Source organism: Olea europaea, chromosome 2 (genome assembly GCF_002742605.1).
Source record: "Olea europaea var. sylvestris chromosome 2, O_europaea_v1, whole genome shotgun sequence".
Classification (NCBI taxonomy): Eukaryota; Viridiplantae; Streptophyta; class Magnoliopsida; order Lamiales; family Oleaceae; genus Olea; species Olea europaea.
This window is the reverse complement of record NC_036238.1, coordinates 25,093,566-25,099,386: the sequence shown is the minus strand read 5'-3', so window position 1 is coordinate 25,099,386 and position 5,821 is coordinate 25,093,566. Positions and strand designations below refer to the sequence as shown.

The window sequence follows — 5,821 nt, the reverse complement described above, 5'->3', positions numbered from 1 at the left end:
CTTTCACCATTCCTGTCACTCTAGCAAACCTTAGATGAAAGAAATATCTTCTTTCATTTTTATGCCTTTTGGTTGATAGGTCTGACAATAGTACATTAAGAAGTCCTTTTATAGTACATTGAATGATTTGGGATGTATCCATGATCATTTAAAAGGTTTGGAATTGCACCAACTTTTTTGAAAGCTTTGGAACGTAGCAAATTTTCCTAAAAAATATTATCTTTAGATTTTTTCTTGTATTTCATCAGTAGTATGGCTGGCGGTATACTATAATTTTCTGCAGGAATTTCAATCCCATCTGCGGAATTTTCAAAATCCCAGAACAAAATCAATTTAAGTGCAGTTATACTTTTGAGCTGATTTTGTAAAGTTTGATTCAGCTTATAGATCTTTGATGGCAAGTTGGACCTCTGAACTGTTGGGTAATTGCCTCAAAAGTCGAAAGTTGGAGGAATTTTACTGCAAATTATAAAAAGTGGTTCTTGTATGAAAGATTTCTAATTAAAGTTGAGAGCAGTATCCTTACAAAAGTTGATCTCCAATTTACAGCCGGTTTTGGAGTCTTGCTAATGAATGAATCTTTATTGAGTTAAATGAGTCTTATTTGAGCTTAAATTAAACTCCTCTACTTGATTATTGATCCTATAAATAGTGGATGTATTTCATTATTTTGGGTGTGGCCAGAGAATTGATCTGAGAGGAAAATATTATGAGCCTAGTATTTTGAGACTTTTCGTACATTCTGGTGTGATAAAGCTCGAATTTATTTTTTCTTTGTAATACTTGGGGATTGGGTTAGTGAGTGAAATTCTATATGATTATAACAAATTTTTATATAGTGAAAAGTTTTGACGGTCGGTTTAATTTGTGCATTATACTCTTTATTTTTCTTGTTTGCTAATATTCTTCTGAACAACAAAAGATTCTGCTTGTAAATAAAAATAAAGAAAAATTGGCGTAAAATTTCCCAACAAGTGGTATCAGAGCATCAATGGTTCGGAGTATTGGAGCAACAGAAAAATATGTCGTCGTTGAAATATGACGTGAAGAAATTTGACAGGAGAATTAATTTTGGCTTATGTCAAGTACAAGTTAGGAATTTATTGATTCAAGCTGGACTGTACAAGGCTTTGAAAGGAAAATCAGCCAAGAGTATGGCAAGGAAGCTGAATCCAGTATGAGCGATGAGGATTGGGAAGAATTGGATTTGAAGGTTGCAAGCATGATACGTCTTTGTCTGACTAAAAATGTTCTTGCAAATATTCATGGAATATTTGCTGTAAATGAAATATGGGAGAAGCTAGAAGAACTATATCAAATGAAGAACTTCTCAAATCAATTGTACCTGAAAGAGCAATTTCATTTATTGCGCATGGAGGTAGGTACGAAAATCTCAGACCATCTGAGTGTTCTCAAAGGGATTGTTTCAGAACTGGAGTCTATTAGAGTGAAGATAAATGATGAGGATAAGGTACTACAGCTCATTTGATCTCTTCCATCTACATATAAACATATTAAGTCAATCTTCATGTATAGGAAAGAAACTGTGAGTTTCGCAGACGGAATACTCCATCTGACAATACGATGCTTGTGACTGAAAAGGGAAAGAAAAGCAACTCCATGAGGAAGAAAGTAATTTGTTGGAACTGCGATTAGACCAGCCACGTGAAGAGAAATTGTCGAAAAGGTAGAGCAAGGTCGGCTAACTGCTTGGGGGTCAGACAATGCATCTCTCATGGCGGAGGAAGATGCGGATGTGGCTCTGTAAAGTAAGATGGGAACATCCTCATGGCATGTTGCTAGTTGCCATGATAGAGGATGCGTGTGTTACTGGTGCGGGTCAGCATATCTGCACATGGCATTGACTAATATTTGATGCAAGGTGTGTAAGTATGTGATGGCGTTGTGATGTCGATGGCTGATGAGCTCTCTACTAAAGTCAGTGGGAGAGTTGCACTATAACTATCAGTGAGGTTGTTTCGACATGTAACCGATGAATGCTCGGAGTTTGCAGATAATTTTGAGTGGTTATACTGATGTGGTGGAGTATGAGACCGCTAAAGTGTGTCAAAAGCTTACCTGTTTTTTTCCAAGTATTGTGATTAAAAGTTGTAAAAGTGTAGAAATCCCGTAATTATTGTGGGATTGATTGTGTATTGATTTATTGTTGTATAGCCATATTTAGATTAGGAAATCTTATTTTTTCCTTACTTAGGTAGTTACCTTATTTTTCCTGTTTTGTACAGTATTTATAGGAGGTCTCGTATTGTAATCTTAGTGTGGAATAACAAGAATTATCTTCACTTCTCTATTCTGCCCTAATTCACATGGTATCAGAGCGTGGTCGTGCCTAACCTAGTTATCCACTGCTCATGGCAGAACACTCGGAAAAGAATAGCCAATCAGCGACATAGGAACCTCAAATCAGCGAGGTAGAATCCCTGGCATCCATGGGCTCAGGTGGACTGGACAATTCCTCCATTCAACTTATTGTGGAAAAATTGAACGGTAAAAATTATAGAGAATGGGCCCAATCAATTAAGTTGATTATTGATGGGAAAGGAAAACTCGGCTATCTTACCGGAGAGAAGCAACAACAAGCCTCAATCAACGCCGCCCTACTTCAAAGATGGAGATTGGAAAACTCGTTGGTGATTGCATGGTTAATCAACTCCATGAAACCTGCAATTGGAAAGGCATATCTATTTATTCCCACGGAAAAGGATGTATGGGATGCGGTGCGTGACATGTACTCGGACACAAAGGACTCCTCCAAAATATTTGAAATCAAAATGAAGCTTAGGCGGACAAGATAGAGAGACAGGGACATAACTGAATACTTTTTGGAAATGAGCTCCTTATGGCAAGAACTCGATCAGAACACTAAAGAGAAGTGAGATTGCCCGACCGATACAGTAAGATACAAAAAGAAACTGGAAAACAAGAGAATCTATGAGTTCTTGGCCGGCTTAAATTGGGACCTGGATGATGTGCGAGGGAAAATTTTAGGTCGTCGACCGCTGCAATCACTCTGAGAAGTCTTTGCCGACTTGAGTAGAGAAGAAAGCCGCCAGAAAATTATGTTGAACGACGGGATCGAAGACACTGAGGAAGAAGAAAATGGATCAGCCCTTATTTCTAATGTCTCTGGGCCGATTGGGTCAGTCCAAGTTATTAAAAGGACTGGATCGAACCAGATAAAAATTGGACCGATTACCTATAATTTCAAAGGAAATGGGCCAAATGAAGTAAGCCCATTAATTAAAGGAAATGGACCTGGAGCTAATGGGTCAGGAGGAAAACAACGAGGACGTCCCTGGTGTGATCACTATCGTAAACCGGGTCATAAAGAGGATACCTGTTGGGAGATACATGGAAAGCCAACTGATTGGAAACCAAGACACAATAATAGAAATCGATACCAAGCTTGTATTGATCCAATTGAAGAAAAACAAAATTCTACTCAGAAAGCAACGTTCAATCCTGAGCAATTAGAGCAACTATACAAAATGTTCTCAGAATTTCAATCACCTAGTCCATCAAGTGCTCTAGCAAAGAAAGCTAACCCCTTATTTGCCTTACATATCATCACACACTCCAAAGCTCCCTGGATTATTGACTCAGGTACGTCTGATCACATAACGGATTCTTATAACCTTTTTCAACATATTCTACATGTGCTGGTAATATTAAAATTAAAATTGCTGATGGTTCACTGTCACCAATAGCAGGGAAAGGGAATATTCGTATCTCTGACCTTATAACATTAGAATCTGTCCTTCATGTACCAAACTTGTTCTGCAATTTACTGTCAATCAGCAAATTAACTAAAAATTCCAATTGTTCAGCTAAATTCCTTCCATCTCATTGTATTTTTCAGGACCTGTTATCAGGGAAGACGATTGGCAGTGCTAAAGAATGTAAGGGGCTCTACTACGTTGAGAAGGCTAATGTGAGTAAACAAATTCAAATTGCAACTTGTGATTTTGTCTCTTCTTCAAGTGATAGTAAAACTTTGTTATGGCGTTTTAGAATGGGTCATCCCAATTTCCAATATTTATATAATCTGTTTCCTTCATTGTTTGCAAATAAAAGAATCATTGATTTTCAATGTGAAAATTGTGAACTAGCAAAATATCATCGTCATCCCTTCCTACAATCTATGTACAAACCGTTGAAACCATTTACCTTAGTTCATAGTGATTTATGGGGACCATCACGCATCCCGAGTCGAACTCACAAAAAATGGTCGTAACATTTATAGATGATTGTGTATTGATTTATTATTGTATAACCATATTTAGATTAGGAAATTTTATTTTTTCCTTACGTAGGTAGTTACCTTATTTTTCCTGTTTTGTATAGTATTTATAGGAGGTATCATATTGTAACCTTAGCGTGGAATAACAAGAATTATCTTCACTTCTCTATTCTGCCCTAATTCACAACAAGGTGGAGATTGTTGGATAATTGCCTCAAAAGTCAAAAGTTGGAGGTCTTCTATTGCAAATAATAAAATGTAGTTATTGTATGAAAAACTTTTAATTAAAGTTGAGAAAGGAATCCCTACAGAATCTGATCTCCAATTTACGGTCGGTTTTGGAGTCTTGCACATGAAGGAATACATATTGAGTTAAATGAGTCTTGTTTGAGTTTAAATTAAACTCTTCTACTTGATTATTGATCCTATAAATAGTGAATGTATTTCATTATTTTGGGTGTGGTCAGATAGTTGATCTAAGAGTAAAATATTATTACTCTAGCATTTTGAGACTTTTCGTACATTGGATAGAAAAGTAAGTGTAGTAAAGTTCGAGTTTATTTTTTCTTTCTAATACTTGAAGATTGAGTTGGTGAGTGAAATTCTATATAATTGTAACAATTTTTCATATACTGAAAAATTTTGACGATTCCATTAATTTGTGTGTTATATTCATTATTTTTCTTCTTTGTTAATATTCTTCTAACAATAAAAGATGCAACGGCTAAATAAAAATATTAAAGTGAAATTGGCATAAAATTTCTTGTGGGTCGAGTAGACCCGACTCAAAGTTTTGATGTTGATGCTTAGCTCTGTTATGCTTCGGCTAATGTTGAGGGTTTCCCTCAAGCACCTAATCAATTAATCGTTTCTCAGGTTTCCTTTCTTTGTTTTTGTTGATTTTTTTCTTCTTTTCTATTTTATGGAATTTCGAATGGATTTTCCCCCCTTTTTGGTTGATTTGCACGAAATTGATGTAAGAAAAAAAGATAGGAATAGTTGAGGAAAAGAAGTAATTTGTCCAGGCATGTTTGGCCTTGCTTAAAAGTTGATAAAAGTGGCGTCAAATCAATTATAAGAAAGAAAAAGACAATCTTTTGATGGATTGGGTTCAGTTCTGATGGGGATTCTAAATAGTTGGCATTGTTGAATATTTGTTTGATCACAAACTATTGAAAAATATTTGAGTTTCGAAATTGTTTTAAATATTTTTATTATAAGGAGAGGAGATGGAGAGCTAGAATTTGAGTTTCAAGTCCAGTTAATGATATGTAAGTGTCTGTATTGCCGAAAGTTGAATGATCATATGTGATGATTTTATTGAAGACCTTTTGTTAGTGCAATCTTAATTCTAGAAAGAATAATAAAGTCCAAATCTTTTTAAAATTTATTCTCATCTCTACTTGCGCTGGTTTTGAAAAAAGAAATCATTTTTTGTCCATACAAAGTTGGGTACTTGAATTAGAATTTGTGAAACGAATCACTTCGAATTTAAATTGACCTTTTTTCATAATTCCAAGTGAAATCCATGTGCCTAACACAGACTATGCAAAGGTGTAA

At 35.5% G+C, this 5,821-nt stretch overlaps 1 pseudogene; it reads left to right on the top strand.

The window, feature by feature from the left end:
* Positions 1–2,450: 2,450 nt before the first annotated feature.
* LOC111374376 overlaps positions 2,451–5,821 on the top strand; it is a 10,759-nt pseudogene continuing 7,388 nt past the window's right edge.